Raw genomic sequence first — 27890 nt, forward strand, 5'->3', positions numbered from 1 at the left:
AATATGAACCACGGACTAAGTACCAGGTTCTCACTCGCCCCACTTGTTTGGGAGGAGCGGGCCTTCCAGACCTGAGAAAATACCATCAATCCTCACTATAAGGCTGTGTGCACACGTTTTTTTCACTATAAAAATGCATACATATGCAATCCATCAATTATAATGCATTCTGCAATTTTTGTGCACATGATGCGTTTTTTTTTTGCAAAAAAAAAATGCATTGCAGTAAAAAACGCATCATGTTCATTAATTTTGCAGATTTTTCACGTTTTTCCCACTATTTAATGCATTGGGAAGCTCCGGTAAAAAACGCGGAAAAAATGCGTCCAAATCGCGCAAAAAGCGAGTCAAAAACGCAAAAAAAAAACATATAAAACCGCATGCGGATTTCTTGCAGAAAATGTCCAGTTTTCATCAGGAATTTTCTGCAAGAAATCCTGACGTGTGCACATACCTTTAATTCACCTTTTTGATTGGCATTTCCATGCTGACTCAAAACAATGGATCATGATAGAACAAGTAAGTTCCTCAACCCTCCTGAGATGTCTTCCCTTTATTGAATCGAGAGGGGATTCGGGTGGATGGTTCGGATTTTTTTATCAAGTCGGCTTTGAGAATATGGGATGCTGTGAGAAAGAGAGCTATTTTGATAAACTCTTCAAACCTGCTGATTCTCATCTTCTCTAATCCAGAATTTCTCTGGGCCTGTCAAGGAATAAGTTTCTCCTTTGGAACATTGATATTGATTTACGTATGTTACATGTTCTAAAAGGTGAAGACATCTTATCTTTTGAGGAAATGCAGAATTTTAGACCCCCAAAAAAACTTTCTTGAATAGAATATAAATTGCATTCCTTCATAAATCTATATAAAAAAAGGGGGGAGGCACTCTAAATCCTTTACACCAACCCCATTTGAAAGGTTATTTTTTTCAGGATTCTGCTTCATCTCATTTGATCTTTTGTATGCATGGTTTCTTAAGCCAATCTTCTGTAAATGTTGTTCATGATTGGAAGACAGATCTGTGCACCACCCTTTTGGAGGAGGATATACAAAAAGAAGATAAGCTTTTTGTATATCCTCCTCCTTCTATGATAGAAGTATATGGGACTGTGGCTGAGTCTCTCTTTTCTGCTATCTGCTGCAAAGCTAGAAATGTCACAATATTAGTCTGCAGTGAATGAGCACAACTCTGTGTTCATTACTTGTAATAATGAGCAGTCATCATGATTCTCCTGGCCATTACACTCACGGCATACATGGAGATGTCATCTACTAAGCATCCACTAGGTATCACTGTTAGTCCCTCTAGTTACATGAAGATGTCATCTACTAAGCATCCACTAGGTGTCATTGGTAGTCCCTCTAGTGACACTTTGCAGCTTTATACTCTGTTCACACATGCAATTCCATTTCTCGTTTCCATTAAGGCCCCGTCTCACTTAGCGACGCTAAAGCGATCCCGACAACGATACGACCTGTTAGGGATCGTTGCCGCGTCGCTATGTGGTCGCTGGTGAGATGTCAAACAGTGAGATCTTCCCAACGATCGCTGCTGCGATCTCACTGTTTGACATCTCACCAGCGACCTGTAGCGACCTGTACAACGATGTCACATGGGAGCTATTATGACGATTCAGTGTCTGAGTCGTCAACGAGGTCGTTGGTAAGGTGTCAACCACAGCGATGTGTGCTACCCAGCGGGACCTCAACGATCAAAAAAAGGTCCAGGCCATTCCGACACGACCAGCGATCTCACAGCAGGGGCCTGGTCGCTGCTACGTGTCACACATAGCGAGATCGCTACTGAGGTCGCTGTTGCGTCACAAAACTTGTGACTCAGCAGCGATCTCGCTAGCGATCTCGCTTAGTGAGACTGGGGCTTTAGGCTAGGCGCAGCTGACAGGCCTCAGGAGCTATGTGCCCGACAGTGACCAATGGCCATATGAATGCTGAGGCATTTGTCCACCATAAGGACGCATGTAAAGAAATGTATATCACATAATATACATTTATGTATATTACATTTTACTTTCCTATGCAACGAAACAAACGGTATGTAGATGCATATCTGACAGACTGAGACTGAAGGCTGGTGAGTGGTCACCTATGGCTATGTTACAGTATAATAATAAATTTATTTTATATTGCACCAACATATTTCGCAGCACTTTACAATTAACCAATGACATATACAGACAGTAAATTCAATACAAAGTAAGACAGTATAAACAGTTACATTAGGAGTGAGGGCCCTGCTCCAAGCTTACAATCTACAGTATATGTTAGGAAAAGCACCCCACGTATACTGCAGGCTAGGGGCGCAGTATGCACCTAGCCTTTTGGGAGCAGAATTCATGTGGAGAACAGATCTATCATATAAGGCCTCTTTCACACTTCCGTCTTTTCTCTCCCGTCGAAATCCGTTGAGTTTTTAAAAAACAGGATCCTGCAAATTTTTCTGCAGGATCCTGTTTCTTCCCATAGACTTGTATTAGCGACGGATTGTGACGGATGGCCATCCGTCGTGCACTGGATCCATCGGAAAATAGCGGTCTGTCGTGCAGAGAAAACAAACGTTCAGAGGAACGTTTTTTCTGCACGTTGGAAAATCGCTCATTGATGGGTCCTGCGCTGTCCGTCATTGGCTACAATGGAAGCCTATGGATGCAGGATCCGTCGCTGACCATCAAACACAGGAATCCAGCGACGTATCCTGTTTTTTCAGTCTGAGCATGCCCGGAAGGATTTTCAAGTCTGGGAAAAAGTCTCTCTCTCTCTCAAATTTTCTGCATTGAAATTCAGGTCCTACCACATTTGACGCATCCGTCAGATTACTGGAGGTGTTACATCCGTTTCCCAATCTTTTAACGACATCCGTCGATACTTCGCACCGACGCAGCATGACGGCCGTCTCAAGACGGAAATGTGGAAGAAGCCTTACAGATGCAAACCGCATTGTAGGAATACAGTGATTTCAAATTTCTCTCATGCTGCGCCAGTTTTTCTGGAATGGCTATCCCGGACGACCTGATTAATACCTAGCCCCCACATTTTTAATCACGGCAGGACAATTCACTCAGCTGCTTCCCGAGGTAGACACAGGAACACTTTTAGGTAAAAGTCTCTGGGTGGTTTATTGCTTCATAAACCATAAAGCCCAAAATCATAACAAAAAACAGCTTTTCTGGCACAAATGAAAATAAAAAGTCCTTCCCAGTATGGCTCCCACCTTCTGGAACAAACATGTGCATGTTGCGATTTATTTCCTTGGGAAAGGAGAAAAATCAGACATGTAAACGACCCCAGAGAATATGATCATATAAAAAAGTTGTGCAATAAAGACAAGTAAAATTAATATTCATAAAGTTTTATTAACATAACAAAAATACATAATTAATAATAACAGCTGAAACGAGTAATTTATTTTACTATTAAAATACATAATAGTAAGAAAGATATAATAAATATGCCCAATAAAAAATATATAGTACTAAAAATAAAGAATTCACAGAAAATGCATACCCCAACAGAGCACCATTGAAAAATATACTAAATAACACCAAAAAATCAGAAAAATCAAGTGATACAAAGATATATAATATCAAAGTGCAAAAATATAATGAACCATGTGCAAAAGAGTACAAAATCAGCAAAAAAGAGAACTTAGCTGCACTAAAAACTGACAATCAGATCACAAGGTGCAAATAGAAACAAAGTGCTATAGTGCATGCATAGTTGTATAATCATTAGTATAAGGCGCTAAAAAGGGATGCATATCAGAAACCAAAAAATTGAATAATTAAAAGGGCTTTGTGCCTAAAAACGTGCTGCCAGGTCCCTATGCGCATTTTGGCACTAGCCTCCCCCCCCCCCCCCCCCCCTCTGCAAAGACAAGAGATTTATTATACAGTCTGGTGGAGGGGAGGAAAGGGCTCAGAAAACAACATTATTTTTTTTTGCACCTCATCTTGATGCTGCCCCCTCAGCGCGTCGCCCTAAGCATCGGACCTCCAGTGCCTGGTGTCAAATACAGGACTGCTGTTGGACCCCAACCCATCTAGACTTGCGCAAGATTGATCTTCCTACACATTGTTCATCGCTCAAGTCGCTATGGCTAGAGACCGAGCCACCGACCAGTAAATAATATAATAATAATTGGTCTCCTATCCATTCTTCACTTGGATACCATGGCTAAGTAAAATGAGCACATGCTCTTCCTATAGTCTAAAGTCTTTCACATCAATGCCATAATGAAGGGATTGTCCCTAGATCGAAAGTTATTACCTAACAATGGGCAAAAAATTATTGCTTGATTGGGTATCCCACACCGATCGGCAAATTGAGGTATTATTATCCCAGGAATGGCTCTTTTAACCCATTTATAAGATGGAGCCAGAGGTCGGACAATCAACCAGTGTGCCTTGTATTTTATATGATGCTGAAAGAATTGATGGTCGAACGTTCGCAATGATGATCAATTATAAAAAGCATTTTTAAAAAATCCCCATCCATAGCAGGTCCCCCTGGTCAGACCTCCCTTGAATAAGTAGCTTATTTTTGCCGGACCCCCCCTTTAAAGAAATTTGCACCAATAATCAAATACACCCTCGTAATGCACCACAATGAGAAAACTATTTTATAGGACATGAACACCATCTTGGACGTAGTGTTCCTCTGCAACAGGTAAATGATGTATTAGTATTAGGCTCAACCAGGTGATTCCAGAAATAGAGACGGTGTCACTAAAGTATATCTTATTGCTCTAATAGGCATGTAGTTATTCAACAGAGGCTATTAACTATATATTCTACATGCAGGGTTTGTGAATTGTCCATTATTATAATAACAGTATATAAAGTGCAGTGCAGGAGGCGGCGATGAAGAACATGACTAATACCCCCAAATATTAATAATAGTATGTAAAATAATTACAGGCTGCAATAACCCACCATGTTTTTCTAACAATTGAATCAACTTTTTCTTGCGGATGTAAATTTGAAATAACAGTGACAGCTATGATGACATCACAATGCACATGACATCATGGAGATCACATGACATCACAATTGGAGTAGAATGTATAAAGTTCTGCACTGGAGCCATCTTCTTTCACTTGGACCTGACACCTGGAAGGGGATGTCCAGGTAGGTAGCTCTTTTAGAATATTCACCGGATTTATCATGGATTGCCAGGAACACTGTATAACAGCACATTTTCAGGACAAGCCAATCCCGAAATGAGGAGTCGCTGATGATCAGTTGATATTAATGGGTATGGCAGCGAAAACCCCTATAAATTTGATACTGTATTGCTGGGGAAGTAGTGACCCCCTACAGGACACAGAGTTTTACATACCCCATAGTAGGAGGATGACAATGTAATAAAACACATGTTTGTTGAGAGTCTTCCAGCTCTTTGCACTTTCTCACCCTTCATGCCATCCCTATGCTCTGGTAAGGCCTCTTTCACACTTCAGTTGTTTGGCGTCAGTCTAAATCCGCCATTTTCCTCAAAAAACGGATCCGTTTTTTTTTCGACGGATCCGTTTTTTTCCCCATAGACTTGCATTAGCGACGGATTGTGACGGATGGTCGTCCGTTCCATCCGTCATGCGACGGATCCGTCAAAATTTGGCGGACGTCATCTAGACATTGACGGTCATTGCAACGTTTTTTGTCTGCGTTGAAATGGCGGATCGCGACGGATCCGTCACGTCCGTCATTTCATAGAATGGCCCCCTATGGGCGACGGATCCGTCGCGACCGTCATTTCGGCGGATCCGTCGCCCCAATCCCTTTTTTCAATTTTTTTCAATTGCGCATGCTCCAAAAAGTATATACAACCCCCGAGTAACGGATCCGTAAAAAAAACGGATCCGTTACATCCGTTTTTTCAACTATTGTGACGGAACCGTCGATCCGTCATTATGTCGGGAGTGACTGACGCCAAAAAACTGAAGTGTGAAAGAAGCCTAAGGCATTTAGAGGGTGATTAAGTTGGAACTTCTTTATGTGGCTCCATTTTTGGGTAGTTTTGCTGTAGATGTGGACAAATTATAGCATTTTGTAACATAAATCTAGCTGTAAATGCTATCATTCTCTGTTAGCTCTTTTGTTCCTGTTGAATTAGGGGGTGACACTGGAGTTGTAGTTTACAGCGGTCAGGAATGACGGTATGGAGTTCTGTGTTTTCTTTTAGTACATAGAGCAGTTGATAATATAGATAAAATAAAAGGGTCCCTTTAAATGTGCGTCTTATAGTTAGAAAATTATGTAGAGGTATTGTCTTTTTATTAAACTAATTTGTTTTTGATGTTGTAAACTGGATCCTTAAAAAAGCAGTGAAAATGTTGATAACCTCACAGAGCATGTGACATCAACATTCCATGACATCACAATTGCAATAGAATGTACAAATTTCTGAACCTGAATCATTTGGTGTTTTTAGATGTAGACAGAAGCTGACAGCTTGAAGATGATCGGTCCAGGTAAGCACCCCTTCACACAATCTTGGGGGCCAGTTCTCAGTAGCTGGGGGTGTTTGTGGTGAAGTTCAAAACTGCACCATTTACCCTTCAAAAAATGTGAGCCAACACCTCTGTGTGATGTGTTCATTGCTGTGATTGTCAAGGTGATGCCTTTTCTCCATGGCTTCAGATTTCCAGGTTTGTTTGTTTTTTTGCATCTGAGAAAAAAAATCGGACCTTACAGGTCCTATTTTCAACCAGTTTTGGTCCATGGATGTGGATGCTTTTTCTCTCATGCCAAAATAAAAAGACAGTTACTTACTAGTTATTTGATTTTCCTGAAACCCATGACATCACCTGAGAGAGTGGGATCTGCCCCTATTAATGGACAAGAAGCCAAGAGCATTAAAAAAAGGCAACTCCCGCTTCCTCCTTCAAGGTGGTTTCCTGTCCTTTGGATGTAGAATCCTTGAGCACACGGCTGGTGCAGCCGGGAATCAAAGAACACCATAGTGTGTTGTGTAGCAACCTCCAGTAAGAATGGCAGTGAGTAAAGGGGCCCAGTTGGGCGCTGAAATGTTAACATCAGTTTGGGAGAATTTAGATTTATATATTTAATGCCTTAGTATCTGCTGCCCTATGCTTTGACGTCTGGCCTGGGTTCTTGTGTTTTGGTGGACCTTCAGCCTTGTGATTCTCTCATGACCTGTCATCTGGTGTTTATCGTTTTGGGCCAGCTGCCTCATATCTGGGGAATATGGCCTGCAGCCTTGTGTGCCTTGTTTGGCTTAGCGTGTCACATTTGGCCTTGCATGCCACGTTTGGCTTTGCGTGTCTTGTTTGCCTTGCAGCTTGGCGTGACTAGTTAGGCCTTACAGCCATGCGTGCCTCGTTTGTCATGCACTGTTGCTGTAGCTTGGTTGGTTGAGATGCCTGTCTTGTGAGTGTGCTCCTGAGTTTCGGATCTCAGCAGTGTTTGGTGTTCAACTTCTCAGTATGAAGCTTAAACCTTTTGTATTGGGCCGCCTGCCACTGGTCTGGTCTCGTGTGTTCAGCTGCTCCCCTTGGATATGGCCCCATGTCTGGTGTGTTGTGCTGCCTTCCTCGCGAATGGCCCCTTGCCTTGGCTGATGTGTTCGGCCACCTCTCCTTTGGTCTGACGACGTGTCAGGTGTGTTGGGACGCCCATTGTCTGGCGTGTTGGTTGGGCTGCCTGCCTTGGGTTTGGCCATGTGTATGGCATGTTTGGCTGCCCACCTCAGGTCTAGCCCTGTGTCTGGTGTGTTGGGCCGGCCGTCTGCCTCAGGTCTAACCCTGTGTCTGGCATGTTGGACTGGCGGCCTCAGCTCTGACCCCGTATTTCGCGTGTTGGGCCATCTGCCTCGGATCTGGCCCCATATCTGGTGTGCTGGACTGCCTGCCTCGGGTCTTGCCTCGGGTCTGGTGTGATGGGCTACCTGTCTCTGGTGTAATTTGCCGCCCGCCTTTGGCCTGACCCAGTGTTCGGTGTGTTGAGATGCCCGTTGTCTGGTGTGTTGGGCCACCCTCCTTGGGTCTGGCATGTTGGGCCACCCGCCTTGGGTTTGGCCCCATGTGGCATGTTGGGCTCCTCATCTCTTGTCTAGCCCTGTGTCTAGTGTGTTGGGCCACCCTCCTCGGATTTGGCCCCGTGTCTGGTCTGTTGGGCCACTCACCTCCGGTCTAGCCCCATGTCTGGTGTGTTAGACTGCCCAACTCGGGTATAGCCGCTTATCTCACATGTTGGGCCTCCCACCTTGGGTCTGGCCCCGTGTCTGGTGTGTTGGGTGCATGCCTCGCATCTTGCCCTGTGTCTGATGTACTGGGCCGCCCACGTCAAGTCTAAAGTGTAAGGCAGCCCTGTCTGGTGTGATGGGCCACCTACCTCTGGTCTGGTTTCGAGTCTGGTGTGCTTGGATGCCTGGTGTCTGCTATGTTGGGCCACCTGCTTCGGGTCTGGCACCGTGTCTGGCCCTGAGTCTGTTGTGTTGAGCTGCCTGCCTTGGGTTTGGCCCCACGCCTAGCTTGTTGGGCTGCCTGCCTCGGGTCTAGCCCTGTGTCTGGTGTGTTGGGCCTCCCGCCTCGAGTATAGTCCCTTGTCTGGTCTGTTGGACACTCGCCTCGGGCCTCGCCTCATGTCTCACCTCGTGTCTGGTGTGTTGGGCTGCCTGCCTCAAGTCTAGTGTGTAAGGCCGCCCAGTCTCTGGTAAGATAGGTCGTCCACCTCTGCTCTGGCCCTGCATCTGATGTGTTGAGGTGGGTGGTGTCTGGTATTTTTGGCTGCCTGCCTTGGGTCTGGCCCCAGATCTGATTTGTTGGGCTGCCCATCTCAGGTTTGGCTTTGTGTCTTGTGCATTTGGACCACACACCCCGTGTCTTGTATGTTAGGCTAGCTACTATTGTCAGGTGTGTTCGGCCGTTGGGTGTCTGGTGTGTTGCACAGCCTGCCTTGGATCTGGCCCCATTACTGGTATGTTGGGCCGTCTGGTCTTTGACGTGTAGGGCTGTTGGTGCACAGCCTGCTTCAGGTATGGCCCTGTATCTGATGGGTTGGGCTGCTCGCCTTGGGTTTGGCCGTGTTTGGTGGGTTGGGCCTCCCACCTCATGTCGAGCCCTGTGTCTGGTGTGTTGGGTCACCCGCCTCAGGTCTGGCCCCGTGTCTGGTTTGTTGGCCGCCTGCCTCAAGTCTGGCCCTGTGTCTAGTATATTGGGTCGCCCACCTTGGGCCTGGCCCCGTGTCTAGTGTGATGAGACATTCGCCTTGGATCTTGCCCCGTGTCTGGTGTGTTGGGCTGCCCGCTTATGTCTGGCCCCATGTCTGGTATGTTGGGCCGGCTGCCTGCCTCACATTGTTATTATTTATTGATATAGCAACAGTAATTCAATGGTGCTGTACATGAGAAAGGGATTACGTACAGAGTTATAGATACCGTTTACAGTAAACAAATTTACAATGACAGACTGGTACAGAGGGAAGAGGACCTTGTCCTTGTGGACTTGCATTCTATCTAGCCTTGTGTCTGGTGTGTTGGGCTGGCGGCCTCAGCTCTGGCCCTGTGTCTGGTATTTTGGTCTGCCTGCCTTGGGATTTGCCCCGTGTCTGGGTTGTTGGGCCGCCCGCCTCGGGTTTGGCTCCGTGTCTAGTATGTTGGGTCACACACCTTGAGTCTGGTCCCGTGTCTGGTCTGTTAAACCGCCCACCTCGGGTCTAGCCCTGTGTCTGGTGTGTTGTACAACTGCCTCAGACCTCATGTCTGGGGTGTTGGGCCGCCCGCCTCAAGTCTAGTGTGTAAGGCTGCCCTGTCTCTGGTGTGTTGGGCCATCTGCCTCGGGTCTGGCCCCGTGTCTAGTGTGTTGGGGCACCCTGTGTCTAGTGTGATGGGCCACCCGCTTCGGGTCTGGCCCCGTCTCTGGTATGTTGGGCCGGCTGGTGTCAGGTGTGTTGGTCCGTTAGGTGTCCGGTGTGTTGGGCCGCCTGCCTCGGGTCTGGCACCATTTCTTCTATGTTGGGCCAGCTGGTGTCTGGTGTGTTGAGCCCCCCACCTCGGGTCTGTCCCCGTGTCTGGTCTGTTGTGCCGCCCACCTCGGGTCTAGCCTTGTGTTTGGTGTATTGGGCCTCCCTCCTCGGGTCTGGCCATGTGTCTGGTGTATTGAGCGGTCCACCTCAGGTCTGGCCCCGTGTCTAGTGTGTTGGGACCCCCTGTGTCTGGTGTGTTAGGCTGTCCACCTTGGGTCTGGCCCTGTGTCTAGTGTGATGGGCCACCCATCTCAGGTCTGGCCCCATCTCTGGTATGTTGGGCCGGCTGGGGTCAGGTGTGTTGGGCCGCCTGCCTCGGGTCTGGCCCCCATTTCTGCAATGTTGGGCCGGCTGGTGTCTGGTGTGTTGAGCCTCCCACCTCGGGACTGGCCCCGTGTCTGGTGTGTTGAGCTGCCCTCCTCGAGTCTAGCCATGTCTTTAATGTGTTGGGACTTGTCCTGTGGGAAGGCTCCGTTTCTGTTGTGTTGTGCTGCCCGCCTCGAGTCTAGTGTGTAAAGTTGCCCCATCTCTAGTGTGATTTGCTGCCTGCCTCTGGTTTGGCCCCATGTCTGGTGTGTTAAGACACCCGGTGACTGGTGTGTTGGGCCACCCACCTCAGACCATGCCTCGTGTCTGGTGTGATCGGAAGCCTACATCGGGACTGGCCCTGTGTCTGGTATGTTGGGCTGGCTCATGTGTAGGGCCATTAGGTGTCTGGTGTTTTGTGCAGCCTGCCTCGGATATGGCCCTGTGCCTGGTGGGTTGAGCCTCCCGCCTTGGGTTTGGCCCCGTGTTTGGTGAGTTGGGCCACCTGCCTCCTGTCTAGCCCTGTTTCTGGTGTGTTGGGCGCCCGCCTCGACTCTAGCCCTGCATTTGGTGTGTTGGACCGCCCTCCTTGGGTCTGGACACGTGTCTGGTGTGTTGGGCCACCCACCTTGAGTCTAGCCCCGTATCTGGCCTGTTGTGCCACCTTCCGCGGGTCTAGCCCTGTGTTTGGTGTGTTGGGCCGCCTGACTCGGGTCTGGCCACGTGTCTGGTGTGTTGGGCTGCCTGCCTCAAGTCTAGTGTGTAAGGCCGCCTGGTCTGCTCTGACCCTGCCTCTGGTGTGCTGAGGTGCCCAGTGTCTGGTATGTTGGGCCACACGCCTCAGGTCTAGCCCTGTGTACGTTGTGTTGGGGCATACGCCTCGGGTCTGGCCTTGTGTCTAGTGTGTTGGGACGCCCTGTGTCTGGGGTGTTGGGCCGTCTACCTCGGGTCTGGCCCCATGTCTGTTGTGTTTGGACACCCGGTGTCTGGTGTGTTGGGCCACCCACCTTGGGTCTGGCCCTGTACCTGCTGTGATGAGCCACTCACCTCTGGTCTCGCCTCTTCTCTGGTATTTTGGGCCGGCTGGAATCAGGTTTGTTGGGCCATTTGGTGTTTGGTGTGTTGGGCCACCTGCCTCGGGTCTGGCCCTATTTCTGGTATGCTATGCTGGCTGCTGTCTGGTGTATTGAGCCCCCCACATCATGTCTGGTCCCGTGTCTGGTATGTTGGGCCAGCTGGTGTCTGGTGTGTTGAGCCCCCACCTCAGGACTGGCCCCTTGTCTGGTGTGTTGGGCTGCCCGCCTCGGGTCTAGCCCTGTCTTTAATGTGTTGGGCCTCGTCCTCGGGTATGGCTCCATTTCTGTTGTGTTGGGCTACCCGACTCTGGTCTGGCCCTATGTCTAATGTGTTGGGACGCCCTGTGTCTGGTGTGTTGGGATGTCTGCCTCAGGTCTGGCCCCGTGTTTAGTGTGTTTGGACACTTGGTGTCTGGTGTGTTGGGCCACCCACTTTGGGTCTGGTCTGGTCCTGTGGCTACTGTGATGGGCCACCCGCCTCGGGCCCTGCCTCTGGTATTTTGGGCCGGCTGGTGTCAGGTTTGTTGGACTGTTAGGTGATTGGTGTGTTGTTCCCCTCACCTCGGGTCTGGCCCCGTGTCTGGTATATTGGGTCGTTTGGTGTCAGATATGTTGGGCCGTTATGTGTCTGGTGTGTTGGGCTGACTGCCTTGGGTCTGGCCCCATTTCCGGTATGTTACGTCAGCTGGTGTCTGGTTTGTTCAGCCCCCACCTCGGGTCTAGCCCCGTCTTTAATGTGTTGGGCCTCGTCCTCCTGTATAGCTCCATTTCTGTTGTGTTGGGCCACCCGCCTCTGGTCTGGCCCTATGTATGGTGTGTTTGGCTGCCAGCCTCGGGTCTAGTGTATAAAGTCGCCCCATCTCTGGTGTGATTTGCTGCCTGCCTCGGGTATGGCCCTGTGTGTGGTGTGTTGGGCTGCCCGTCTTGGGTCTGGCCCTGTGGCTGGTCTGTTGACCACCCGCCTCGGGCCTCACCCTGTGTCTATTATGTTGGGTTGTCCCTCTCAGGTCTGGCCACTTATCTCACGTGTTGAACCTCCTGCCCCGGGTCTAGCCCCATGTCTGGTGTATTGAACGCCTGCCTCAGGCCTCGCTTTGTGTCTGGTGTGATGGGCCTCCTGCCTCTGGTCTGGCATGCTGAGATGCCTGGTTTCTGGTGTGTTGGGCTGCCTGCCTTGGGTCTGGCCCCAGGTCTGTTGTGTTGGGCCACCCGCCTTGGGTTTGACCCCCGTACCTGGCGTGCTGGGCAGCCCGCCTCAAGTCTAGCCCTGTGTCTGGTGTGTTGGGCCCCCTGCCTTGAGTCTAGCCATGTGTCAGGTCTGTTGGGCCACTTGCCTTGGGTCTAGCCTTGTGTTTGGTGTGTTGGACCGCCCGCCTCGGGACTGGCCACGTGTCTGGTGTGTTGGGCTGCCTGCCTCATGTCTAGTGTGTAAGGCCCCCCGGTCTCTGGTATAATATGCCGTTCACCTCTGCTCTGACCCCGCATCCGGTGTGGTGAGGTACCCGATGTTTGGTTTGATGGGTCAGCTTCCTTGGATCTGGCCCCATGTCTGGTATGTTGGACCAAACGCCTCTGGTCTAGCCCAGTGTATAGTGTGTTGGGCCACCTGCCTCAGGTCTGGCCCTCGTGGTCTGGTTGTCTCCGGTGTTGTGCTGTATGTGTGGTGTGTTGGGCCACCAGCCTCGGGTCTAGTGTATAAAGTCGCCCCATCCCTGGTGTGATTTGCCACCTGCCTGTTTTGGCCCTGTGTCTGGTGTGTTGAGACTCTTCGGTGCCTGGTTTGTTGGGCCACCCACCTCAGGTCATGCCTCGTGTCTGGCGTGATCGGCCGCCGCCTTGGGTCTGGCCCTGTGTCTGGTATGTTGGGCCAGCTGGTGTCTGGTGTGTAAGGCTGTGTTGCACAGCCTGCCTCTAATATGACCCCGTGTCTGGTGGGTTGGGCCACCTGCCTCGGGTTTGGCCCCATGTCTTGAGGGCTGGGCCACCAGCCTCGTGTCTAGCTCTGTGTCTGTTGTGTTGGGCCGCTTGCCTTGCGTCTGGCCCATGTCTGGTTTGTTGGCTTCCCACCTCAGGTCTGGTCCTGTGTCTAGTATGTTGGGTCGCCCGCCTCGGGTCTTGCCCTGTGTCTAGTGTATTGAAACACCAGTCTCGTGTCTTGCCCAGTGTCTGGTGTGTTGGGCCGCCCACCTTATGTCTGGCCCTGTGTCTTATTTGTTGGGTTCCCGGAGCCCTTGGTCTGGCCTTATGCCAAGATTTGCCCTTTGTCTGGGGGTGTTGGGCTGTCCGCCTTGGGTCTAGCCCTGTGTCTGGTATGTTGGGTGACCCGCCTCGGGTCTGGCCCCGTGCCTGGTGTGCGGGCCTCCTGCCTCAAGTCTGGTATGTAGGGCCAACCGATCTCTGGGGTAATAGACTTTCCCGCCTCTGGTCTGGCCCTGTGTTTGGTGTGTTGAGACACCCATTGTCTGGTGTGTTGGGACGTCTATCTCGGGTCTGGCCCCATGTCTGGTCCCAGGTCTGGTGTGTTGGTCTGCTCGCCTTGGGATTGGCCCCGTGTTTGGCATGCTGTGCTGCCCACCTCGGATCTAGCCCTGTGTCTGGTATGTTGGACCACCTGTCTTGGGTCTGTCCCCATGTCTGGTATGCTGGGATGCCCGCCTCAAATCTAATTCTGTGTCTGCTGTGTTGGGCCCGCCCGCCTCTGATCTGTCCGCTTCACTCACGTGTTGCGCCACCCACCTTGGTCCTTGCCCCATGTCTGGTGTGATGGACTGTCTGCCTCTGGTCTGACCCCCATCTGGTGTGTTGAGATGCCTAGGGTCTGGTGTGTTGCACCTCTCGGCCTCAGGTCTAGCCCTGTTTCTGGTGTGTTGGGCTGCCAGGCCTCGGGTTTAGCCCCGTCTCTAATGTGTTGTGCTGTCCGTCTCCGGTATTGCCCCATCTCTGGTGTGTTGGGCCGCCCGCCTCGGGTCTGGCCCTGTCTTTGGTGTATTGGGCTGCCTGTCTTGGGTCGGGGCTCTTGTTTGGTGGGTGGGTCTGGCCGTCAGCCTCAGGTTTAGCCTGGTGTCTGGTATGTTTGGCCATCAGCCTTGGCTCTGGCCTGTATCTCACATTGCGCTGCCCCCCTCGAATGGGGCAGCTTGTCTCAGGTGTTGTACAGCCCACCTCTGGTCTGGCCCCGTGTGTGGTGTGTTGCACCACCTGCCTCGGGTCAAGTGTACAAAGTTGCCCAGTCTCTGGTGTGATGGGCCGCCTGCCTCTGGTTTGGCCCCATGTCTGGTTTGTTGAGACACCCGCCTCAGGTCTGGCCCATGTGTCTGGCACCGTGTCCGGTGTGTTGGGCTGCCCACCTTGTGTCTGGCCTCATGTCCGATGTTGAGCCCGCCCACCTCGGGTCTGTCCCCGTTTCTTTTGTGTTGAGCCATCCGCCTCAGGTCCAGCCCTATGTCTGATGTGTGGGTCAGCCTGCCATGGGTCTGGCTACATGTCTTGTGTGTTGGGCCCCCCACCTCGGGTCTAGCCCTGTCTTTAATGTGTTGGCCAGTCTGCCTCAGATATGGCCCCATCTCTAGTGTGTTGGGCAGCCCACCTACAGTCTGGCCTTGTATCTTTTGAGTGTGTTGGGCCACCCGCCTCAGATCTGGCCCTGTGTCTGTTGTGTTGTGCTGCCCACCTCGGGTCTAATGTTTAAAAGCACACGGTCTCTGGTGTGAATGGCCGCCTGCCTCTTGTCTGGCCCCGTGTCTGGTGTGTTCAGATGCCCATTGTCTGGAGTGTTGGGCTGCCCATCTTGGGTCTGGCCCCATGTCTTTTGTGTTTGTCCCCCCGCCTTGGCTATAGAGCATTCTAAGGCTACTTTCACACTGGCGTCGGCACGGGGCCGTCGCCATGCGTCAGCCCGACGTGCTGACGGACAGTGTGATTATTGTACACAATGGGGGCAGCGGATGCATTATTACAATGCATCCGCTGCCCCATTGTGATGTGCGGGGAGGCGGGGACGGAGTTCCGGCCGCGCATGCGCGGTCGGAAAAGACGGTATCGACACTGCAAAAAACGTTACATGCAATGTTTTTTGCTGCCGACGGACCGACGCGACACAACGCAACCGTCGCACGACGGTTGCGACGTGTGGCAATGCGTTGCACTGCGTCGCTAATGTAAAGTCTATGGAGAAAAAACGCATCCTGCAAGCACTTTTGCAGGATGCGTTTTTTGTCCAAAACGACATATCGCGACGTGCAGTGCACGACGCTAGTGTGAAAGTACAAACCAAGAGAAAATGGAGTACATGTCCATAAAAATAGAAGTTTTATTAATTCATAAGAATGCCATACACTAATTGACAATACTACAAAACATAAATAGAAAATTACACACAGGGTGGGTAGCACAGACCAATACAACTTGTGCTGTCCATCACCAACGCCATAAGTTTAGGAGATCATATGCATATAGGTAATATATTCGCAGAACACAGAGTCAGGTAAAACATAGATGAATTGTATAAAGAAAAACTGGTAGAGCCCTGTACACAGGCTACAACCCAAGGTAGCTATATGTAATAATCCATCTCCATGCTCTTACCGCAATGTAGGCGTCAGACCAGGACAGCACCGTTGCCCCAACGCGCGTTTCGCGTCAGCTTCATCAGGGGACCGCCCCCTGACGAAGCTGACGCGAAACGCGCGTTGGGGCAACGGTGCTGTCCTGGTCTGACGCCTACATTGCGGTAAGAGCATGGAGATGGATTATTACATATAGCTACCTTGGGTTTTAGCCTGTGTACAGGGCTCTACCAGTTTTTCTTTATACAATTCATCTATGTTTTACCTGACTCTGTGTTCTGCGAATATATTACCTATATGCATATGATCTCCTAAACTTATGGCGTTGGTGATGGACAGCACAAGTTGTATTGGTCTGTGCTACCCACCCTGTGTGTAATTTTCTATTTATGTTTTGTAGTATTGTCAATTAGTGTATGGCATTCTTATGAATTAATAAAACTTCTATTTTTATGGACATGTACTCCATTTTCTCTTGGTTTGTTCTATAGCAGGAGTGTCCTTTTTCAAAAAATGTTGTGAGTCCCCTTGTCTCTAGGCTCCCCCACTAGGGTTGTGAGCATGTGGTTGAACTCTCGATGGTTGTTATTCTTTATCTTGGGTCTGTCTGATGATAGTGTGAAAGTAGCCTAAACAAGACTCTCCTACTCTTGGTGCACTTTATATAAGCCCCTTTTATTCATGTCATAGTGCATTCTACACAAGCCCCTACTACTCTGTGCCGCGTGTCTGGTGTATTGGGCTGCCCCCTCTGGTCTTTCCGCATGTCTTGCATGTTGTGCCGCCCGTATCTGGTGTGTAGGGCCACCTGGTCTCTGGTCTGATGGGCTTTCCGCCTCTGGTCTGGCCCTGCATTTGGTGTGTTGAGATGCCTTGGGTCGGTCTGGTGTGTTGTGCCTCCCGCCTCAGGTCTGACCCTGTGTCTCTTATGTTGGGCCACCCGCCTCGGGTCTAGCCCGGTCTCTGGTGTGATGTGCCGCCTGCCTCTTTCTGGCCCCGTGTCTGGTGGGTTGAGACTCCCAGTGTCTGGTGTCATGGACTACCCACCTCAGGTCATGCCTCATGTCTGGTGTTATCTACCGCCTGCCTTGGGTCTGGACCCTAGTCTGGGTAGGGCCGTTAGATGTCTGGGGTGTTGGGCAGTCTGCCCCAGGTATGGCCCAGTGTCTGGTGGGTTGGGCCACCCACTTTGGGTGCTATCCCTAGGTCTGGTGTGTTGGTCCACCTTCCTCGGGTCTGGCCACGTATCTGGTTTGATGGCTATCCGCCTTGGGTCTGGCCTGTGTCTAGTCTGAGATGCCTGCCTTGGGTCTGGTCCATGTGTCTGGCCCCTTGTATGGTGTGTTGGGCTGCCCGCCTTATGTCTGGCTTCGTGTCTGGTGTGTTAGGTCGCTCACCGTCGGTCGGGCCCCATGTGTAATGTATTGGGTTGCCCGCCTTAGGTCTGGCCCTGTGTCTCGTATGTTGGGCTCACCCGCCTCAGGTTTGGCTCCGTGTCTGGTGGTTTGGGCTGCCTGCTTCAGGTCTTGCCCTGAGTCTTTTGTGTTGAGCCACCTGCCTTGGGTCTGGCTTCATGTCTGGTGTGTTGGGTCGCTCACCGTTGGTCTGGCCCCATGTGTAATGTATTGTGCCGCCCGCCTCAGGTCTTGCCCTGTGTCTCGTATCTTGGGCCGCCCGCCTCAGGTTTGGCTCCGTGTCTGGTGTGTTGGGCTGCCCGCTTCGAGTCTGGCCCTGTGTTTGGTGTGTTGGACCACCGCCTCGGGACTGGCCACGTGTCTGGTGTGTTGGGCTGCCTGCCTCATGTCTAGTGTGTAAGGCCGCCTGGTCTCTGGTGTAATATGCCGTCCACCTCTGCTCTGACCCCGCATCTGGTGTGTTGAGGTACCCAATGTTTGGTTTGATGGACCAACTCCCTCGGATCTGGCCCTGTGTCTGGTGTGTTGGACCACACGCCCCTGGTCTAGCCCAGTGTATACTGTGTTGGGACACCCAGTGTCTGGTGTGTTGGGCCGCCTGCCTCAGGTCTGGCCCTCGTGGTCTGGCTGGTTCGATTGGCCGTCAGCTTCAGGTCTAGCCTTGTGTCTGGTATGTTGCCTGCCCATATCTCATGTATTGCGCCACTTGCTTCTGGTCTGGTCGCTTGTCTCCGGTGTTGTGCTGTATGTGTGGTGTGTTGGGCCGCCAGCCTCGAGTCTAGTGTGTAAAGTAGCCTCATCTCTGGTGTGATTTGCCGCCTGCCTCTGTTTTGGCTCTGTGTCTGGTGTGTTGAGACTCCTGGTGCCTGGTTTGTTGGGCCGCCCACCTCAGGTCAAGCCTAGTGTCTGGTGTGATCGGCTGCCGCTTTGGGTCTGTCCCTGTGTCTGGTATGCTGGGCCGACTAGTGTCTGGTGTGTAGGGCTGTTAGTTGTCTGGTATGTTGCACAGCCTGACTCTAATATCACCCTGTGTCTGGTGGGTAGGGCCACCAGCCTCGGGTTTGGCCCCATGTGTGGTGGGTTGGGCCACCCGCCTCGTGTCTAGCCCTGTGTCTGTTGTGTTGGGCCGCCTGCCTCGGGTCTAGCCCCATGTCTGGTTTGTTGGCTTCCTACCTCAGGTCTGGCCCAGTGTCTAGTATGTTGGGTCGTCTGCCTCGGGTCTTGCCTTGTGTCTAGTGTATTGAAACACCAGTCTCGTGTCTTGCCCAGTGTCTGGTGTGTTGGGCCGCCCACCTTATGTCTAGCCCTGTGTCTTTTTTTGTTGGGTTCCCGCCTTTGGTCTGGCCTTATGTCTGGCCTTATGCCAAGATTTGCCCCTTGTCTGAGGTGTTGGGCGGTACGCCTCGGGTTTAGCCCTGTGTCTGGTATATTGGGTCACCCGCCTCGGGTCTGGCCCCATGCCTGGTGTGTTGGGCCTCCTGTCTCAAGTCTGGTGTGTAGGTCCGCCTGGTCTCTGGGGTAATGGACTGCCCGCCTCTAGTCTGGTCCTGTGTCTGGTGTGTTGTGATACCCATTGTCTAGTGTGTTGGGCCGTCTATCTCAGGTCTGGTCCCAGGTCTGGTGTGTTGGTCTGCTCGCCTTGGGATTGGCCCCATGTCTGGCATGCTGTGCTGCCCACCTCAGATCTAGTCCTGTGTCTGGTATGTTGGGCCACCCGCCTTGGGTCTGTCCCCATGTCTGGTGTGCTGGGCCGCCCGCCTCTGGTCTGTCAGCTTGACTCATGTGTTGCGCCGCCCACCTTGGGCCTTGCCCCATGTCTGGGGTGATGGGCTGTCTGCCTCTGGTCTGACCCCGCATCTGGTGTGTTGAGATGCCTAGGGTCTGGTGTGTTGCACCTCCCGACCTCAGGTATAGCCCTGTTTCTGGTTTGTTGGGCTGCCAGGCCTCGGGTCTAGCCCCATCTCTTATGTGTTGTGCTGTCCGTCTCCGGTATTGCCCCATCTCAGGTGTGTTGGGCTGCCCGCCTCTAGTCTGGCCCCGTGTGTGGTGTGTTGCGCCACCTGCCTCGGGTTATGTGTGCAAAGTTGCCCAGTTTCTGGTGTGATGGGCTGCCTGCCTCTGGTCTGGCCCCATGTCTGGTGTGTTGAGATGCCCAGTGTCTGGTGTGGTGGGCCACCCACCTCAAGTCATGCCTCATGTCTGGTGTGATCATCCGCTCGGGTCTGTCCCCTAGTCTTAGTAGGGCTGTTAGGTGTCTGTTGTGTTGGGCAGTCTGCCCCAGGTACGTCCCAGTGTCTGGTGGGTTGGGCCACCCGCCTCGGGTTGGCCCCGTGTCTGGTGTGATGTGCCGCCTGCTTCTGGTCTTGCCCCGTGTCTGGTGGGTTGAGACGCCTAGTGTCTGGTGTGGTGGGCTGCTCACCTCAGGTCATGCCTCATGTCTGGTGTGATCGACCACCTGCCACGGGTCTGGCCCCTAGTCTGAGTAGGGCACTTAGGTGTCTGGTGTGTTGGGCAGTCTGCCCCAGGTACAGCCCAATGTCTGGTGGGTCGGCCCACCTGTCTTGGGTTTGGCCCCGTGTCTGGTGGGATGGGCTACCCGCCTCTGGTCTAGCCCTGTGTCTGGTGTGTTGGGTCACCTGACTCGGGTCTGACCCCGTGTCTGGTTTGTTGAGACACCCGCCTCAGGTCTTGCCCATGTGTCTGGCACCATGTCCGGTGTGTTGGGCCGCCCGCCTTGTGTCTGGCCTTGTGTCCGATGTTGAGCCCGTCCACCTCCGGTCTGTCCCCATTTCTTGTGTGTTGAGCCATCCGCCTCGGGTCCAGCCCTATGTCTGGTGTGTGGGTCAGCCCGCCGTGGATCTGGCTCCATGTCTGGTGTGTTGGGCTGCCCGCCTCGTGTCTGACCTCATGTCTGGTGTGTTGGGCCCTCAACCTCGGGTCTGGCCCCTTTCTGGTGTGTTGGGCCACCCACCTCTTGTCTGGCCACATGTCTGGTATGTTGGATCGGCTGGTGTCTGGTGTGGGGCCGTTAGGTGTTGGTTTGTTGGGCTGCCAACCTCTGCTCTAGCTCTGTGTCTAGTGGGTTGCACTGCCTCAGGTCTGGCCTCGTTTCTAGCTTGTTAGGCCACTCACCTAGAATCTGGCCCCATGTCTGGTGTGTTGCGCTGCCCGCCTTGGGTATAGCCCCATGTCTGGTGTGAGGCCGCGCCTCTGGGTCTGGTGTGATTAGCCACACACCTCAGATCTGGCTGCATATCTGGTGTGTTGGGACGCTTGGTGTCTTGTGTGTTGGGCCGTCCACCTTGAGTCTTGACTTGTATGTAGTGTTCTAGGCCGTCCACCCCAATTGTGACCCTGTGTCTTGGGCCGGCCTCTTCCAGTCTGGCCCATGTCTCTTATGTTGGACAGCCCGGTGTCTGGAGTGATGGGTCACCCACCTCACGTCTGGCTCCATGTCTTATGTATTAGGCTGTCCGATGTTCAGTGTGTTGGTCTTGCCATTTCGGTTCTGGTGCCATATCTGGTGTGTCGGGCTGTTGCCACGTGTCTGGCTTTGTTTGTCACATGTTGGGCTACCCGCTTTGGGTCTGTCCCGGTCTCATGTAATGGGCTGCCCACCTCCAGTCTGGCCCATTGTCTCGTATGTTGGCCCACCTGACTGCTTTCGCCTCGGAGTTTTTACTGGTTACAACAACTTTTTTTTTCAGAGAGGGTCTATATTTATAGACTTCACTTATGTCTAGTTGATTATAATTCTTGGATTTAATTAGGTATTCTGAACTTGCTAAATCATCTAACCAACCACTAAAGTATATAGGAACTAGTACTAAGACTTAGCATGTTAATAGAAGCAGAAGTCCTGAGTAGGGTTCCTAGAGACAGATGGGCCTAGCGACACCAGAAACGGCGCCAAACCCGAGGAGGGTGGTTCAGTACACTAGACACGAGGCTAGACCCAAGGCGGATGGCCCAACGTGCGAGATATAAAGCTAGACATGAGGTGGGTGGTCCAACACGCCAGACACGGGGCCAGACTCGAGGCGGGCAGACCTGACACACCAGACACTAGGCCAGGCCCGAGGCAGGCATGCCCAACATTCGAGGCCCAAGGCAGGCAGGTCTAACATGCGAGACACAGAGCCAGGCCTGAGGTGGACAGGCCCAACACACGATGCACGGGGCCAGGCATGGGGTGGGCAGGACCAACACATGAGACACGGGGCAAGGCATGAGGCGGGCAGGTCCAGCACATGAGACATGGGGCCAGGCATGAGGCGGACAGGCCCAACAAGTGAGACACGGGGCCAGGCATGAGGCGGGCAGGCCCAACAAGTGAGACACGGGGCCAGGCATGAGGCGGGCAGGCCCAACATGCGAGACACGGGGCCAGATCCGAGGCGGGCAGACCTGACACACCAGACACTAGACCAAGCCCGAGGCAGGCATGCCCAAAATTCGAGGCCCGAAGCAGGCAGGCCCAGTATGGGAGACACAGAGCCAGGCCTGAGGCAGACAGGCCCAACACACGATGCACGGGGTCAGGCATGAGGCGGGCAGGCCCAGCACATGAGACATGGGGCCAGGCATGAGGCTTGTAGGCCCAACACGTGAGACACGGGGCCAGGCATGAGGCTGGCAGGCCCAACACGCGAGACACGGGGCCAGGCATGAGGCTGGCAGGCCCAACACGCGAGACACGGGGCCAGGCATGAGGCGGGCAGGCCCAACACGTGAGACACGGGGCCAGGCATGAAGCGGACAGGCCCAACATGCGAGACTCGGGACTAGGCCTGAGGCAGGCAGGCCCAAAACACCAGACTCCAGGCAGTCCACCTCATCAGACATGGGGCCAGACCCGAAGTGGGCGCCCCAACGCCCCTGTCACTGGGATAAACCAGAAGTGGACGGTCCATCACACCCAACACGGCCAAACCCAATGCAGGTGGCCCACAAACCAGATGGGGGACAGACTCGATGCAGGAGGCCCAATACACCAGAAAAGGCTGGGCATGACGTGGGCTGTCCAACACGCCAGACACGGAACCAAACCTAAGAGAGGCGGCCCAACGCCACAGAAATGTGGACAGAACTGAAGAGAGTGGCCCATAACACCAGACAAGGAGCCAAAACTAAAGCAAGCAGCCCAATACACCAGACACAAGGCCATATCCAAGGAAGGCAACCCAGTACTCCAGACAAGGGGGCCATAACTAATGCGGGCGGCCCAACACATCAGACAGGGAGACCAGACTCGATACGAATGGCCCAACAAACCAGATAAAGTGCTAGATCTGATGCGGGTGGCCCAACACACCAGACATAGGGCCAGGCCCAAAGCTAGCTGCCCAATACAAAAGACACAGGCCAGACCTGAGGGGGCAGTGTAACATGCAAGAAACAGGACCAGACTAGAGGCGGCTATCCCATCATGCGAGACACGGGGCCATATACGCAAGATATAGGTCCAGACCCGCAGCCAATGGCCCAACACACCAGACAACAGGTGGACCAACACACACCATTCACGGTGCAAGACCCGAGGTGGGTAGCCAAACATATCACACACAAGGCTAGACCTGATGCGGGTGGCCCAACTCACCAGACAAAGGGGCCAGATCTGAGCAAACAACACAGCAAACATGTGGCAAGACAGGTGGACCAACACACCAGACACAGGAAAAGACCCAAGGCAGTTGGCCCAACACACCAGTCAAAGGGTCAATACCTGATGTGTGCTGCCCAACATACCAGACATGGAACCAAATTTAAGTCAATCATCCCAATACACCAGACACAAGGCCATGTCCAAGGAAGGTGGCCCAGCACACCAGACAAGGGGGCCATACCCGATGCAGGTGGCCCAACACATCAGACAGGGAGACCAGACTCGATACGGGTGGCCCAACATACCTAACACAGGGCCAGACCCAAGGCGGGTGGCCCAACTCAACAGACACAGGGCCAGACCTGGGGAAGGCAGCCCAACACACCAGACACAGGGCTAAATCCAAGGTGGGCAGGCCAACACACCAGACATGGGACCTGACTCGAAGTCGGTGGCCCAATACACCAGACACAGGGTCAGATTTGAGGCGGATGGCCCCACTTGTGAAACATAATTCCAGACGCTAAGCAGTGGGCCCAATACGTAAGACAAGGGGCAAGGAGGGCGGCCCAACGCACCAGATACGGTGCAAGACACGGGGCAAGCAGCCCAGTGAACCAGACATGAGACCAGACCCGAAGCGGCCAGCACATGTGAAACAAGGTGTCAGAGCCAAGGCAGGCGACCCAACATGCAAAATATAGCTCCAGACCCGAGGCAGGTGGCCCAACACACCAGACACCAGGTGGACCAACACACCATTCATGGGGAAGACACAAGGCAGGTGGCCCAACATACAAGACACAGGGCCAGGCCTGATACGGGTGACCCAACATACCAAACACCGGCGGCTCAACACACCAAACATAGAGCAAGATGGGCAGGCCAACACATCAGACGCGGGAGAAGACCTGAGATGGGTGGCCCGATACACCAGACAAGGGGGCCATAGCCAATGCAGGCGGACCAACACACCAGACAGTGATCTCAGACTCGATACGTGTGGCCCAACATACCAGGTACAGGGCTAGACCTGATGTGGGCAACCCAACACGCCAGACATCAGGCAGCTCAACACATCAAACATGGTTAAATGGGTGGACCAACACATCAGACATGGGAAAAAACAAGGGAACCACACCAGATACAGGCAGCCCAACACACCAGACAGGGAGGCAGACTCGATACAGGTGGGCCTAACACAACAGATAATTGGCTAGTCCAAAGGCTGGTGGCCCAAACCATCTGACATGGGGCCAGACCGAAGGCAGTCAGCCCTACACGCCAGACACACGGTTAAACCTGAGGTGGGCAGGCCAACACACCAAACATGGAGCCAGACCCGAGGCGGGATGCTCAACACACCGGACCACACCTGTCCAATGCACCAGACATGAGGCAGATCTGAGGTGCACGGCCCAACACGTGAGACACAAAGTCTGAGGCGCGAGGCCCAACATGACACAAAGCCAGACCCTAGGTAGGTGACTGAACCCACGAGACACGGAGCTAGACCCGAGACAAGTGGCCCAACACACCAGACACAGGGCCAGACCCAAGGCCGGCTGCCCAAAATAAAAAAAACACGGAGCCAGACCCAAGGGGAGCGGCCTAACATGCGAGAAACAGGTTCAGACACCAGGCGGCCGGCCCGTCATGCGAAACACAGAGCCAGAGCTGAGGTAGGCGGCCCAACGCGTAAGATATTGGTGCAGACCTGAGGCCAGCGGCCCAACACACCAGACACGGAGCCAGAGCAGAGGCGGGTGACCCAACAACTCTGACAAGGGGCTAGGCCAGAGGCCAGAGTAGGGCAGCCCAACACAATAGGCACGGGGCCAGACTTGATGCAGGCAGCCCAACGCACTAGGCATAGAGCCAGACCTGAGGCGGGCTGCCCAACACACTGGACCAGACCCAACTTGCAAGACACAAACCCACCAGACTCTAGGCAGGCGGCCCAACACTCGATACAAAGGGCAAGACCTGAGATGGGTTACTTAGCACACCAGACATAGGGCTAGTCCAGAGCAAGTGGCCCAACACACCAGACATGGAGCCAGACCTGAGGTGGGCGGCCCAGCACACCAGACATGGAGCCAGACCCTGAGGCAGGCAGCCCAAAACACCATTCACGGGGCAAGACCCATGGCAGGTAGCCCAGACACAAGGCCAGACCCAATGCGGGCGGCTCAACACACCAGATAGAGAAGGCAGACCCGATACAGGTGGTCCAACATACCAGATAAAGGGCTAGAACCGAGGCAAGTGGCCCAACACACCAGACATGGGGCCAGACCCCAGGCGGGATGCCCAACAAATCAGAACCAGGGCTAGACCCGAAGCCGGCGGCCCAATACAGCAGACACAGGGTCAGATCTGTGGAGGATGGCCTAACACGTGAGACACAAAGCCAGACCTTAGGCAGGTGGCCCAACATGCAAGACACAGGGCCAGTCCTGAGGCGGAAGCCTGAACACACCAGACATTGAGCCAGACCCGAGACGAGCTGCCCAACACACCATACACTGAACTATACCTGAGGAGGGTGGCCCAACACCACAGATATGGGGCCAGACTCGAGGCAAGTGGCCCAACACACAAGAAACGGGACCAGACCCGAAGGAGGCAGGCCCAACACACCAGACACAGGGCAAGACCTGTGTTGGGCAGCACAATACACTACACATGGGGCAGGAGGCAAGCGGCCCAACATGCAAGACATAGGTCTGTACCTGAGGCAGGCAACCCAACACATCACACACCATGCGGGATAACACACCAAACATGGGGCAAGACCTGAGGCAGGTGGCTCAACACATCAGGCAAGGGAGCCAGACCCAATACGGGTGGTCCAACACACCAGACACGGGGCTAGACCTGAGGCAGGTGGTACAAAACACCAAATATGTAGCCAGACCCGAGTTAGGCTGCTCAACACACCAGACACTGGACCAGATCTGAGGATGGTGGCCAAACACACTAGATACGGGGTCAGACCTGAGGTGAGCGACCCAAAACATCAGACATAGGGCCTGACTGGAAGCTGGCGGCCCAATACACCAGAAACTGGGTCAGATCCAAGGCAGATGGCCCAACATGTGAAACATAAATCCAGACTCTAGGAGGGGGCCCAGTACGCGATACAAGGGGCCAATCGAAAAGAGGGCAGGCAGAACACCATAAATAAAGCCAGACCCAAGGCAAGAAACCCAACATACCAGACATGGGGCTAGATCCGAGAAGGGAAACCAAACACATCAGGCAGCCCAACACACCAGACATGGGGCCAGACCTGAGGCAGGTAAGACTTTACACGTGCTGAGCCGATTCTTTGGAATGCACTACCTAGGTTAATACGATTAATCCCCAATCCCCACACTTTTAAGCGTGCCCTAAAAACTCATTTGTTCAGATTGGCTTACCGCCTCAACGCATTAACCTAACTATCCCTGTGTGGCCTATAAAAAAAAACAAAAACATAATCAGGTTCCTCGCATCATGTTCTCATGCACTTTATGCAGTTAATAGCACTCTGTGTCTACATACTTAGGCAGTTAACTGGTTCATGCAGCTTTACATGAACACCGAGCCTTACACTATGGCTGGTCCAGATAACTAAAGCAATTGTTACCATCCACCTCTCGTGTCTCCTCTTTTCCTCATAGTTTGTAAGCTTGCGAGCAGGGCCCTAATTCCTCCTGGTATCTGTTTTGAACTGTGATTTCTGTTATTCTGTAATGTCTATTGTCTGTACAAGTCCCCTCTATAATTTGTAAAGCGCTGCGGAATATGTTGGCACTATATAAATAAAAATTATTATTATTATAGGTATCCCAACACACAAAACACGTGGCGGACAAACACACCAGACACGGGGCCAGACCCGAGTCCGGTGGCCCAACACACTAGACCCGAGTCAGGTTGCCTAACACACAAGACATGGGGCTGACCTGAGGTGGCTGGTCCAACAAGCGAGACACAGGACCAGTGGAAAAGAGGACAGCCCAACACACTACACATAAGGCCAGACCCGAGGCAGGTGACCCAACACACCAGACACAGGGCTAAACCCTAGTCGGGTGGTTAAACACACTGGGCAACCCAACACTCCAGACAAGGGGCCAGAACCGAGGCGGGCTGCCAACATGCTAGACTTAGGGCAAGACCCAAGGCGTGAGGCTCAACACACCAGACATAGGGCTAGAGCCAAGGAGAGCAGCCTAAGATGCGAGAAACAGGTTCAGACTACAGGCAGCTGGACCATTATGCGAGACACCGGGTTAGAGCTAAGAATGATGACCCAACATGCAAGATAGGTATAGGTCCAGACCCGAGGCTAGCGGCCCAACACACCAGACACCAGGCGGTCCAAACACCATTCACATGGCAAGACCCGAGGCGGGTGGCCCAATGTCCCAGACATAGGGCCAAACCTGATGCCATTGGACCAACATGCCAGACAAGGGGGCCAGACCTGAGGAAGGTGACCCAACACACCAGATACTGGGAGTCTCAACACACCAAACATGTAGCAAGATGGGTGGATCAACACACCAGACATGGGGGCCATACCGAATGCGGGTGGCCCAAAACACCAGACACGGAGGCCAGTCCCAATACGGGTGGCCCAACACATCACATAAAGGGCTAGATCAGAGGGAGGTGGCCCAACACAATAGGCATCGGGCCAGACTCGAGGCCGGCAGCCCAACACACCAGGTATGAAGCCAGACCTGTGGCAGGCTGTCCAACATACCGGACACTGGACCATACCTGAGAAGGGTGGCCCAACACTCCAGATACGGGGCCAGACCCGAGGATGGCAGCCCAACAAATAGAACACAGGGCTAGACCTAAAGCCGGCGGCCCAACGCAGCAGTCATGAGTTCATATCCGAGGAGAATGGCCCAACACGT

General features: G+C 53.0%; 1 long non-coding RNA gene across 1 annotated transcript in view; it reads left to right on the forward strand.

Moving 5' to 3' along the window:
- The first annotated feature begins 5122 nt into the window (after window positions 1–5122).
- The window catches only part of LOC143773602 (uncharacterized), a 43579-nt gene continuing 20811 nt past the window's right edge, over window positions 5123–27890 (forward strand). Inside the window, exons 1-2 of the long non-coding RNA XR_013215252.1 lie at window positions 5123–5147; window positions 6451–6490. This is a non-coding gene — a long non-coding RNA (uncharacterized LOC143773602). The remainder of the gene's footprint in view (window positions 5148–6450; window positions 6491–27890) is intronic.

This window comes from Ranitomeya variabilis, chromosome 5 (assembly GCF_051348905.1).
Source record: "Ranitomeya variabilis isolate aRanVar5 chromosome 5, aRanVar5.hap1, whole genome shotgun sequence".
Taxonomy (NCBI): domain Eukaryota; kingdom Metazoa; phylum Chordata; class Amphibia; order Anura; family Dendrobatidae; genus Ranitomeya; species Ranitomeya variabilis.